General features: G+C 46.9%; 1 protein-coding gene across 1 annotated transcript in view; it reads left to right on the top strand.

Moving 5' to 3' along the window:
- Positions 1-14,027, top strand: part of LOC125506941 (WW domain-binding protein 11-like) — a 106,511-nt gene that overhangs the window by 14,820 nt on the left and 77,664 nt on the right. The gene's annotated exons all lie outside the window — the stretch shown is intronic.

The following is a 14,027-nucleotide window of genomic DNA, read 5'->3' as shown; positions in this document are numbered from 1 at the left end:
ATTGTATACAGACTCCAACAAGGCAGCCGAATATGAAGCTCTGTTGCATGGTCTTCGGATGGCAGTCTCCATGGGCATTCAATGCCTGAAGGTGCGTGGGGATTCAAACCTTGCAATATCCCAAATAAATTGAGACTTTGGCGCCAAGGATCCGAAAATGGCGGCCAATCGAAACGCCGTCCTAAAAATGTCAGCTTGGTTCGAGGGGCTCGAATTTCACCATGTGGCTCGGGAAAACAATCAGGCGGCGGATATCCTCGCCCGCATCGGCGCAAAACGCGATGCGGTCCCCCCCAACATATTTTTGGAGATGCTGCTCAAGCCATCCGTAGTATGGGAAGGGGACACCGGTAACAACAGTACGGACCCGGCCAAAATACCCGATACCGAACACTCTGACACAATCGGAGGCTCCGCCACCGAAATAAAACCTTCAGCCCACGTAATAATGGCCATCATTGCCCCGTGGACAGAACCATTCCTGGCCTACCTAACTAGATAGGAACTTCTGGAGGTTCGAAATGAGGCACGCTGCATAGTGCGGCGATCCAAGACCTACAGGGTCCATGAGGGAGAATTGTACAAAAAAAGCACTACTGGAGTCCTTCAAAGGTGCATCTCTGAAGAGGAAGGGCGGAACCTTTTGGCAGAAATTCACGCCGGACTCGGCGGTCACCACGCCGCAGCCCGGGCCCTTGTAAGCAAGGCCTTCTGTATAGGATTCTATTGGCCAACGGCCCGGGAAGATGCACAGGACCTGGTCCAACATTGCGCTGGTTGCTAGCTCTTTACAAATTAAAGCCACATGCCACCCACCGCCCTCCAAACAATCCCCATTACGTGGCCCTTCGCGGTCTGGGGGCTTGACATGGTTGGACCCCTTAAAGGGGGAACCCATAAGAAAAAATACTTACTGGTCATGGTGGATAAATTCACCAAATGGATAAAGGCAAAACCTGTTAAAACAACCGAATCTGGACTGGTGATAGACTTCATATCCGGGGTCGTACACCGTTATGGCGTCCCCCACAGCATCATCACTAACAACGGCACGAACTTCACGGTCGATGAGGTAAAACTCTGGTGCAGCAAAATGGGCATCAAGCTCGATTATGCCTCAGTCTATCACCCACAAACCAACGGCCAAGTTGAGCGACCAAACGGTCTTATAATGAGCGGCATTAAACCCAGATTAGTGCTTTCCTTAACGGAGTCTAACACGCACTGGGTAGAGGAGCTCGACTCTGCACTCTGGGGGCTGCGGACCATGCCGAATCATAGTACCGGATATACACCCTTCTTTATGGTGTACGGCGCAGAGGCAGTTTTGCCCTATGACATAATTCATGACTCACCTCGAGTGCGCATGTACGAATAAAGAGAAGCCGAGCTTGATCGGCAGGACAGTCTGGACACCTTGGAGGAGGAGCGCGACATAGAAAAAGCCCGTTCCGCATTTTATCAACAACAGGCTCGCAGATACCAAAGCAGAGAAGTACGGGCCAAAACTTACAACGTTGGCGAACTAGTTCTACGCCTACCGGATAAGAAAAAGAACAAGCTCGAGCCCAAATGGGAAGGTCCCTTCATTATTGACCAAGTTCTGACCGGTGGAGTGTACCTACTGCGGGATGCATCGACTAATCGACTCGAGCCGAAGCCATGGAACGCGGCCAGGCTCCGAAGATTCTACGCCTAGCGCCAGACTCTGTGTTCGTCCCCTTCCTCTATCCATTTTTTGCATATCATTATCTGTCTTGTGTTTCTTTCTTTATTTCTTTTATTCTTTCTCTAGGCCTTCAAGGGCCAACTTGTGCCTCGCTTGCACATTATAGATGCGCTAGCCGCACTCATCATACCTGGGGGTTCTTTCACAGAAGCTTAAATTATTTATCTAGGCCTCATGCCCCACACATGTGTTATACTTTCACATGTACCTTTTTTCGCCATTATATGCATCGATATGACTTAACTTTTGGCCAAGCTGGGTTGCCTGGCTCTTGTGTTTATGCCCTATGTTCTCATTAATTCGGCTAGGGCATAAGGGGAGCACCTCTACGATTGTTACTGTCGGGTCTGCCAGATGTGTACCTCAGACTGGGTGAAGCCAAAAGCTAGCGTTCTTAAGGGAATATTCGGTCGGTGAACAAAAGATGATTTTTACTTATTTTCCATATGTGCCCCCAGATGTTCTTTCCTGCGTTTCCTATCGCAGTCCGGACATGCACTTTAGGGCATGCGTACCTAGGGAAAGGAACCCTTAACGGAACTATTCTCCCAGGAAGATGTTTCTTACTACCCATGTAATATAACATAACTAGTTGGGCACTTGTCTGTTCAAGCACTAATGACCCCTACGCCTAGTCTCCACGCATACCCCAGTTCTTATATAACTGAGCAGGTATTCGGATACACTCCGGACTATCGGGTCCCGAGGTTGAAGTGAAAAGGTCCGCCATGACAAATGATCTACAATGCATCTAGAAGGCATTATACATGTCACTTTAATTACATAGTCATGCAGACTGACTAAATTCCTCTTCTATACCATCCAACAGGCGATGTAGCTTACAATCCTGTTGGGAATACTTTGCGGCTAACTCTACTTGCCCATAAACTAAGCTAATAGGGATCTCTTTCCCGCCGGGCCCCATAGGTCCGACCTCAGCCATGTGATTTGGGTCAGCCTTGGTATACCGCGTCTTCACCATGGCCTAGGCCTCCCTGGCACCTTGACGGCAGGACGATATCTTCCATAATCGGAAGCGCCGCCGTGCTCCTTTGAGCTTCTCCGTAAGCTCTGCAATGCCTTCCGGCAAGGAGACGGAGGGCCTTAAGGCCTGGGCAATACCTTGCATCACCTTCCGAACTTGTTCGTGCAGTTGTGAGAGCTCGGATAGAAGATTACCTGCAGACCCGAGCATTTCCTCCGCGGGACGACCCGTTAGCATACCTACAGACATAATGTTGTTAGTCGACTTCTTCGCCGAACTCCTTCCAAAGGATTTGTTCAAGCACTTACTGAAAATGCCGCGTCGAAGCCGCTTATTCTCCTTCTCGGAGTCGGCAAGCTGGTCTCGAATGTCTTTTAGTTCCACACTTAGCTTGGTATTGGCATCTTAGAGATCGTTTTTCTCCCGCCTCACCTGAGTCAGCACACGCTCGCCAGCCTGTAGCTGTCGCACAACGTGCTGGTTCTCCGGATTTCCTCCAGATTCATCTACAACATCTATTGTTAGATCTGCAGCCACGCCGCACACTATATGGTAACCATCATTCTTTAAAGTGAATATTACCAGCAGGAGACTTTTTCGGTTCCTGCAATGCGGCAACAGCGGCCCGCAGTTGGGTCTTGCATTCCTCCAGCTCCTGTGACAGCCTAGTATTCTTCTCTGTAAGAACTTGCACAATAAAGATGATCCTTAAATCAGTTCTGCTAACTGTTTCAAGTATCAGGGGCTACTGATACATATAAATCATCAGATTTACTCACCCGTACATCCTTTACATACTGATCCGTGGCTCTGGCTAGACCATCTTGAGCAGCATGGATGTACGCCTCTCTAGAATTGAAGGCATCAAATGCCTCTGGTGAGAAACAAGCGTCACGGAGTACGGCCCGACGGCGCTTATGATTCATGGCACTTTCCACTTCTGAGTTTGTAGTGGATAATCTATCCGCATCCTCTGTAGGGGGATTATCCAGCGCCTGCCCCATATCGGCTTCTGCCTCTATGTCCGGTCCTGGCGCCCGACTGGTGGAAGCGTGATTGGCAACATCGCCGGACATATTACGGCGAGCGTTTTTTCTGTTAAAGAAACACGGGCATCATTACATTTTGAGAAAGACGACAACCATGAAGCGGGGTTTTTGTTATGCCTTTGCGCCGGCGTCTCCATCCTGACCGCCTTCCTTTTTGGCCTACCCGGCCTCGGTGCCTATTGTTGGCGAGTTGCTGCGGGTTCGGCAAGGCGTCCTGAATGCCTTCCCTGTTAAAATGCCATATGTATATGGTGGGTGTAGTGTCTAAAAGGGGATGCCAGTTTTTGGAGTTGGGATTTTCGGTTTTCCTTACGTGCAATGCAGGGAGCAGTCCGGGATAGTCGGCCGTAATGGCCACCATGGCATCATCGCAGCTTAACTGATAGAACTGCCAGTCTATCAGCTCCACAAATATAACTGGATCTTCTTCAAGTCCGGAGTCGAGGGCCCGGTCGGGGTCCTCTGGTTGTGGAGAAGGGCTGCTGACCTCCTTTATGGCTTTTCGCAGTTCCTGCCGCAAAGTAGCAAGGTGAATATTTACGACAAAGAATGCGGGAAAAATGGGAGTGAGGAGATATAACTTACCCAGCTTGGGGGATTGAACATGGAGAATCCATCCCGCGGCTTTATGCGGATGAACTCCTCTTCCTCTCCCTTGAACAATTCGGACAGAATTTTTGCTAAAGCGGCAGCATTGTCCGGACCCTTACGCCCATAGCGGGTGGCGTCATCTGCCCCGTTAAAACACCACAAGGGGTGCCCACGATATTGAAGTGGTTGCACTCCCCGCATTATGCAAATCGACATAACTTCGATTACTGTCAATCCTGATTGAGCCAGTGCTTTAATCTGGTTCATCAGGTAGAGAACTTCTCCATTGTCTTCCACCTGGGGGCTCCGTGGACACCAGCTTCGGCGTTTCTTCAGAGGAGCATTGCTGAAATCAGGTAGACCCCGCCGAACAGGGTCCGGAAGGGGAACGTCCTCCATGTAAAACCATTCTGAAGGCCAGTCTTCAGACGACTTCTTTGGGGTACCGGACAGGTATCCGGTATCGGCGATGTGCCATATTTCGGCTCCGCCCACTTTATAAAGTGACCCCCTTTGTGTGCGGGGGACGAGGCACAATAGCCTTTTCCACAGCTCGAAGTGAGCCTCGCAGCCCAGGAACAACTCGTAGAGAGCAACATAGCCGGCAATATGTAGAATGGAGGCAGGGGTGAAATTATTTAATTGGAGGTCGTAGAACTCCAGGAGCCCGCAGAGGAACGGATGAATCGGAAATCTGAGTCCCCTCAATAGATAGGGACAAGGCATACCCGCTCCCCCGTAGAGGGGCTGGGGAAGCTCTCCGCTTGCTCCCCGCCATTGTAGGTGGCGAGCCTGGCTCGGACGGGCACCATATACGCCGGAGGGAGAAATCCCTTGGTCTGCAGTTCGACCAATCGACTGTGTGGGACTGAACACCGCTCCCAATCACCGGGCTTAGGGCTATGGGGGCGGGAGGAGGAGCTGCGGGAATGGTATGGATCGGATCTAAGAATCCCCATCCCTTTAATAGACAATTTATTTATCTGGCTAGGGGGGTGAATGTAAAAATGCCTTGGCGCCTCGTATTCATTCGACGCGTGGGAGATAGCCCTCATGGGGCACAGAAGCCAAGAGGTTCAACATTTATGAGGCCGGACACTGCTTACAAACACTCGAAAATTGGAGAAGAACCTGTCTTGCAATGCCGAAGACAACACTGCGCGCCGGACTCATCGTCATTGAAGCCTAGTTCAGGGGCTACTGAGGGAGTCCGGGATTAGGGGTCTCCGGATAGCCGGACTATATCCTTTGGCCGGACTGTTGGACTATAAAGATACAAGATTGAAGACTTCGTCTCGTGTCTGGATGGGACTCTACTTGGCATGGAAGGCAAGCTAGGAAATACGGATATGTATATCTCCTCCTTTGTAACCGACCTTGTGTAACCCTAGCCCCCTCCGGTGTCTATATAAACCGGAGGGTTTTAGTCAACAGGACAACATACAATCATACTATAGGCTAGCTTCTAGGGTTTAGCCTCTCCGATCTCGTGGTAGATCAACTCTTGTAATACTCATATCATCAAGAATAAATCAAGCAGGACGTAGGGTTTTACCTCCATCAAGAGGGCCTGAACCTGGGTAAAACATCGTGTCCCCTGCCTCCTCTTACCATCCACTTTAGACGCACAGTTCGGGACCCCCTACCCAAGATCCGCCGGTTTTGACACCGACAGTGCCATTTTCAAACTAGCTTGGTAGCTATGGTTGTATGAGAACTCCACGTAGGGCAAATTGCCGTCCCAACTAGATCCATAATCTAGCGCACAGGCTCTCAACATATCCTCCAGAATCTGGTTGACTCTCTCGGTCTGTCCATCCGTCTGCGGGTGGAATGTTGTACTGAACTCCAACCTTGTCCCCAAAGTTTGGTGCAGCTGATGCCAAAACTTTGAATTAAACTGTGTCCCTCTATCTGATATGATGGTCGTTGGAACTCCATGCAGACATACGATCCTGGTCATATATATCTTGGCCAACTTTGCACTTGTATAGGTGGTTTTCACTAGGATAAAATGAGCTACTTTGGTCAAGCGATCCACTACTACCCATATAGAATCATATCCTGATTTGGTCTTGGGTAATCCGGTGATAAAATCCATGCCAAGTTTATCCCACTTCCATTCGGGTATCGGCATAGGCTGTAACAATCATGCTGGTTTTTGATGCTCATCCTTCACTCTCTGACATACATCACATACGGCTACATACTCGACAATATCCTTCTTCATACCAGTCCACCAGAAATGCTCCTTCAAATCCAAATACATCTTGGTGTTTCCGGGGTGTATCGAGTATGGTGAGTCATGAGCCTCCTGAAGTATTAACTTCCTGATCTCTATGTTATTGGGCACATAAACGCGGTCCTTGAACCATAAGGTGTCGTGCTCATCCTCATGAAAACCTTTGGCCTTTCCTTCGCTTATTCTTTCTTTTATCTCGACAACCTCTTGGTCATCCTTCTGAGCTTCTCGAATATTTCCTAACAATGTAGACTAAACCTCCATTGTTACCACAAAACCTCTAGGAACAATCTCCAATTGAAGTTCCCTGAGATCATCTACTAACTCCTCTGACAATCCCGTGCTCACCAGGGTATCAGCATAACTCTTCCGACTCAAGGCATCTGCTACGACATTAGCCTTGCTTGGATGATAGTGAAGCTTCACGTCATAATCCTTTATAATCTCCAACCATCTCCTCTGCCTAAGGTCCAGCTCCTTCTGTGTGAAAATGTACTTCAAACTCTTATGATCCGTGTACACATCACAATGATTTCCAATAAGGTAATGTCTCCAGGTCTTCAACGCATGTACTACGGCAGCCAACTCCAAATCATGCGTGTCATAATTCAACTTGTGTGGTTTCAGTTGTCGCGAGGCATACGAAACAACTCTTCCGTCCTGCATAAGAACACTTCCAAGTCATAGGCGAGAGGCATCGCAATACACTTGAAACTCCTTACGTATATCCAGCAGAATCAGCACTGGGGCTGTAGTCAAACGTTTCTTTAACTCCTGAAAACTTGCTTCACATTCTTCTGTCCATTTAAATTTGGTATCCTTCTTCAATAACTCCGTCATTGCCTTCGCAATTTTGGAAAAATTCTCAATGAATCTCCGATAGTATACTGCGAGTCCAAGAAAACTGCGGATCTCACTAACCGAAGTGGGTGCCAACCATTCAGTGACTGAATGAACCTTGTTAGGATCTACTGCTACACCTTCTTCTGAAATAACATGTCCAAGGAATCCAACTTCCTTCAGCCAAAACTCGCATTTGCTAAACTTGGCATACAACTGATGTTCCCTGAGTTTCTCGAGAACTAAACGCAAATGCTCTTCGTGCTCCTCCTCGTTCTTCGAGTATACCATTATATCATCAATGAACACCACAATGAACTTATCCAAATATTCCATGAACACTTTGTTCATCATGCTCATAAAGTAGGCAGGGGCGTTAGTCAGTCCAAACGACATGACCGTATATTCATATAACCTGTACCGTGTGGTGAATGCTGTCTTTGGTATGTCCTTCTCTCGTATCTTCAGCTGGTGATATCCAGATCACAGATCGATCTTTGAAAACACCTTAGCTCCTTGCAGCTGGTCCAACAAGTCATTGATCATCGGCAGTGGGTATTTATTCTTGATCGTCACCTCAATTAACACACGACAATCAACAACCATTCTTAGGGACTTATCCTTCTTCTCGACCAAAAGCACTGGGGCTCCCCACGGTGATGAGCTCCGTCGAATGTAACCTTTGTCCAATAACTCCTTGATATGTTTTTTAATCTCCTCTAGATCATTTGCAGGCATCCGGTATGGTCTCTTTGATATAGGCCCGGTGCCTGGCAATAACTCTATCAAAAACTCGATGTCTCGATCTGGTGGCATGCCTGGTAACTCCTTTGGAAAAACATCCGGGTAATCCTTGACTACAGGCACTTCCTCCTGAACAACTCCTGTGAGGGTATTTAATTGGCTACTCCTTGGCGCATGCCTAGATACATACTTGATCCTTTTTCCCTCCGGGGTGCTGAGACAAATTGACTTACTAACATAGTCAATGCTTCCTCCATACTTTCACATCCAGTCCATTCCTAATATCACATCCAATCCTTGTGACTCCAAGATTATTAGGTCGGACGGAAAAACATGGCTACCAATGGTTAAGGGTATCTGGTCGCACCATCGACTAGCCATATACTCTACTCCAGGTGAACTCACTAACAAATGGGTCCTAAGGGTTTGGGTTGGTAGTTTAAACTTATCCACGAATTCCCTTGATATGTATGAATGCGATGCACCAGTATCAAAGAGAACAAGGGCGGTAAAAGACTTAACCAAAAACTTACCAATAACCGCATCTGGCTGCTCTTCAACCTCCTCTATGTTGACGTGGTTCACTTGTCCTTTGTTGAATGGATTGGGCCTCTTTCCAGTGCTCCCATTGTCATTTCCATTCTTCGCTTCAGGGCACTCCATGGCATAGTGTCCAGTCTTCCCGCACTTGAAACAAGTAACATGGCTTAGGTCTCTCTTCGCGGGTGTGGCTGGATTGGAGCGGTTCTGATTGTTGCTTGCTCCATTCCCATTCCCATTCCTTGGGACAGTATGATTATGGTTACTTCCTCCATTATGGGTGTGGCCTCCATGGTTATGAACAAGTCCTCCCGAGTTCGGGGTTAGGCGAGGCTTCTGCTGAGCTCCTGTCTTATACCTTCCTTGTCCATACTTCCTCTTACGGCTCTCAATCTGATGCTGCTTCTCCCTTCAATCATGAGAGCTTTATCTACCAACTCCTGGTAGTTGTTGAATGTCGCCACCATCAACTGCATGCTCATGTCCTCATTCAGCCCTTCCATAAACTTCTCCTGCTTTGCGGCATCTGTGGCCACATCATCAGGGGCATAATGAGATAACTTGCTAAACTCATCCGTGTACTGAGCCACAGTATGGTTCCCCTGGTGTAAGTTGCGAAACTTACGCTTCTTCATACTCATAGCTCCAGTTGAGACATGGGCTGTATGGAAAGCTTGCTGAAACTGATCCCATGTCACCGTGGCTATAGGGTAGGAGACGGTGTAATTCTCCCACCATGAGGCTGCTGGTCCATCCAACTGATGTGCGGAAAAACGCACCTTCTCAGCATCGGTACATCCTGCAGTGGTTAACTCCCTTCCAATCCCGCGGAGCCAATCATCTGCCACTATCGGCTCGGTGCTACTGGAAAACACCGGCGGTTGCAACCTCAGGAAGCGGGCTAAGTTGTCAACTAGTGGTGGTGGCGGTGGATTGTTGTTGTTGTTATTGTTGTTGCCTTGGTTCTGAACTAACAACTACATCAAGGTATTCTGTTGCTGGATCAACTGAGTGAGCTCCGGTGGAAAGGTAAATCCGGGGTCACATCTCGGAGGCACCTGATGGGTTTAGAGGGGAGAGATTAGAATAGAATCAGGTCTAATGAGAAAGAACTACCCATATGCACACGCGACAAACACAAACATTTCACTCAATCAATCAAACAAGGGCATACAATTGATCTAACTATTGTTACAAAAGTGATTGAACTATACTATATACATGGTGGAATACTACTACTGATGTGGTGGTCTACTAAGAATATTCTTCGGTTGAAGACTCCATGATGTCTGCTCCAACTTTGTCTTCATAGTCATCATCTCTATTGTCGGGGTCCGAGTCAGTGTCGTCGATGATGATGTAGTCCTCCGGGCAAATCTCCTTGGGTTCTTCGTCTTCTCCTCCTGGTGCGGGGTCTCCCAGGAATACTCCTAGCTTCATTGTTAGGTCAGCATTCTTATCCACTAGTACGACGATTTCCTCCTCATAATCTTCACGTGTAGCCTTGAGTTCTTCCTCCAGTTCCTTGATTCTAGTCTTAGCCTTCTTCAGATCTATCATGTCGGCGCACATCTGATTCTCCTGTTGTCGAATGTGTTGGTTTAGCTCCAGGATAAAAGCTGCGATTGATCTATCCTTCCTGGTGCTAATCATCTCCCAGTGCTCATCTTGGTGCCCACAAATCTGATAGATAGTATCCTTAAGCTCCTTATGATAAACTTCTCCAATGCGTCCCATGGTGATGTGAGCTGCCATACTCTTTCCTAGACTCCAGGTTGGAGCATCTAAGGAAAACTCTATGGGTTCAGTGACTGGCATGAACGTCCTTCCTGGAACTTGAACTTGAATCATCCAGCACTCTTCTTCCGGTAAAGTGGCGTTGTAGGTTCCCGTGAAGCTTGGTACTCCTATATTCAGGTATCTAGTGACTTCCTTCAAGTGGCGTCCAAAGGGTGTATCTTCATCCGGTTGCGTGAACTTATTCCTTGCATCCGCCATCCTAAAGAGTAGAAAAGATGAGAAGTCAGAAGAGAAGAGAGTGAAAAGTGATCTAGGTCTTTTAGCTTAGTGGTCGTGTCCTACAGTCAGCGTGTGCTCTGATACCATCTCTGTAGTGACCAGACCTCAAACGGTCTGATCTCTGTGCTCCGGTGTCATCCCTGGATCAGTAATGCTGACACCACACAGTACTCGGAGGATTTATAGCAGAGTAGCAATCACACACTTATTACATCGAGTGTCTCATAAGACAACTTATTACAATAAATATGGCTTAAGGCCATCTAATAACGATAATAGCGGAAGGCTTGGAAGATAAGTGAGTCCATCAACTCCAACGGCATCACTGAGTATAGAACCACGACCTAAAAAACTCCTTAATCATCGTCTGAAAAGTCTGCAACATTAACGTTGCAGCCCAAAACGGGTCAGCACATGGAATATGCTGGCAATGTAACACATAGAGAGTAATGGAATGAAACAGCTATACTATATGCATATTTGGCTGGTGGAAAGCTCTATGGTTACAGTTTTGCGTAAAGCCAATTTTTCCCTACTTCAAAGGAATAAAATTTATTTAACTATCATGGTAGTTGTTAAACATTGAGAATGGTTGACAGCATTCTCAATCCCAATTAAGCATCATCATTAAACATAACCCAACAAAATTAATTTAGAGTAACATGTTGAGATTCACATGATAATCCAGGTACTAGATACTCAAGATGTCCATAACCGGGGACACGGCTAATCATGATTAGTTTGTTACACTCTGCAGAGGTTTGTGCACTTTTCCCCACAAGACTCGATCGCCTCCGTTCGGTTTCTCGCACTACAGGGTGTTTGAGAAGACGGATGACCGAGACATAGTCTTTCAGAAGCGCTAGCACCTTATGATCGGGTAGACCGTACCACCTATATCCCCTACATCTGCTAGTCTACCACTGTAAGAGTTCGCACAACTTATTCAACTATGCTAGAGCCCATAATAGCTTGTGGCTGCACACGGAAGTTTCTAGTATGAATAGTCTTATGATCCCTTTGAGCCTGGGTGGCGGTCCAAAAGAAAAACAGGCAAGTCCTGGAATACCCAAGTGCCTCAATCCACCCAGATGTGTGTTTAAGTTGCCACCTTAGATAAACCATTAATTATCAATCTCACATCTGTCAATGGATTTCACTCACCCAATCCACGTCTACTAGCATAGCATGGCATAATAAGCAAACATAGAAGTAACTCCCAAAGGTTTGATAATAACTGGTAATAGGTACTACCTCATCTACTTCCCATCCCACAATATAATTAGATCCTAATCATGCAATGTGTGAGGATTGATCTAATGCAATAAAACTGGGTAGTACAAAAGGTATGATCAAAGTGTTACTTGCCTTGCTGATGATCCGAGAAACCTAGCGATTCGAAGTAACACGCGGCGCACTCCGGATATTCTATCGCAAACAAACAAACAAGCACACAATAAGCATTCATATAATGCACAGGTAAAACTCAAATAAGAGATCTAACCAGAAGGTTCAACTTAAGAACTCCGGTTGGCAAAAGAATCGAATCAAACGAAGCAACGAAAGTCAAACGGCGAAAGAAAACAACTTCGTTCTAGCAATCTGGATCTAGGGCAATTTTTATAGTAGCAAAATCTTATTTAGGTTGGTTAAACGGATAGAGGGTTTCGAGACGAATCCCTAGGCGCTTGAATCGCCTGATTCCGATAAACGAGTGAAAAGTTAAACTAAAACGAAAATCGGATCAGAAATCGCGATCAGAAAAATCACGGATTTAATCCGAGAAAAGAAAAACAAAGAACAGATTAACGAACGAACGTTCATTATCTGAAACTAAATGATGAACGCGTTCATTAAAACGAACGAATCGGTGAATGTTCACTAATTAAGTAAACCAGAGAAATAAACCGATCTAGGGTTTCGAAAAAAACCGAGGCGGTTTCTTAAAAAGAAAACCGAACGGCGAACGGCGGCGGCTATACCTCCGGCGAGGTATTCCGGCGGGCGGGGCGGGGCTCCGGCGGCGGCGGCTATGCGGGGCGGCGGGGCGGCTCAGCAGCGGCGGCAGCGTAGCAGCGGCAGTGGCGGCTGCGGCGTGCGGCGTGCGGCGGCGGGGCGGCTGCGGCTAGCGGGCGGCGGGGCGGCTCGGCGGGCGGCTCGGGGCGAGGCGGGGTGAGGTGAGGGGCGGCGGGGGTCCGGTATTTAAGAGAGGGAGGGGGGCTAACTTTGGGAGGGGGTCGGGCGGCGGCGAGGCGGCTCCGGCTCGGACTCCTCCCGAGTCCGGCAGCTGCTCGAGCGGGAGGCGGCGGCGGCTGGGCCCTTGGCCCAGTCGGGCGCGGGTTTTTTTTAAATATTCCGCTCGGAAGAAAAAGAAAAAGAAATACTAAACGGACTCCAAAAATTCCGAAATAAATTTTCACGGGCTTCTAAAATCAAGCCTCACAAGGTGAACATTTATTTGGGACCTAAATGCAATTTTGAAAAACGCACTTTTTTCCTAATTCAAATAAACACCGAAAAACTCCAAAATAAAATCTTATTTGATTTTATTATTAAATCCTCAATATTTCTTTATTTTGGGAAAGTCATTTTATTCCCTCTATCATATTTTTGTAGTAGAAATAATTGATTATAAAATAAATAAAATCAAATGATCCTATTCTCAAAATTTGAGAGAACTCAAATATGAAAATATCGAAATCCCCAACTCTCTCCATGGGTCATTGAGTTGCGTAGAATTTCTAGGATCAACCAAAATGCAAAAGGAATATGATATGCATTGATGATCTAATGTATAACATTCCAAATTGAAAATTTGGGATGTTACATGACCGCTCCGTACGCGAATTGCAAATATCATGATCCCATCCTAATATTTGGATACAATTTATATCTTTAATCAATGAGTAGAGAAGTCTTTTACATGTAGTTTCACTCTCTATCGGTGGTCTCTCACACATGCTCACACACTCTCTCTCGAGGTGTCTTTCTCGCACACATGCTCTAGATATAACCCTCCCTCTCTCTCGTAACCATTTACAACTGTTTTCACTAACCTTTATCACAAGCACTCTTCCTCTCGCAAACATACACACGCACAATCCTCATCGACCATTTCTATATACATGGACTTGCTTACGTGTCTCATGTACGCACATTATCTTTACGCCTGTCTCTCACGCATTGTCTCACACCTCTCTTCCTAATCGACGAGTATGATTCTAGCAGAGCATTCTGTAGGATGCCCCTTAAAGTTAGGTTGGATGAATAGTAATATCAGAGATAAGG

Source organism: Triticum urartu, chromosome 5 (genome assembly GCF_003073215.2).
Source record: "Triticum urartu cultivar G1812 chromosome 5, Tu2.1, whole genome shotgun sequence".
NCBI classification, from domain to species: domain Eukaryota; kingdom Viridiplantae; phylum Streptophyta; class Magnoliopsida; order Poales; family Poaceae; genus Triticum; species Triticum urartu.
The sequence above is the reverse complement of the archived record's forward strand: the minus strand, read 5'-3'. Positions and strand labels throughout refer to the sequence as shown.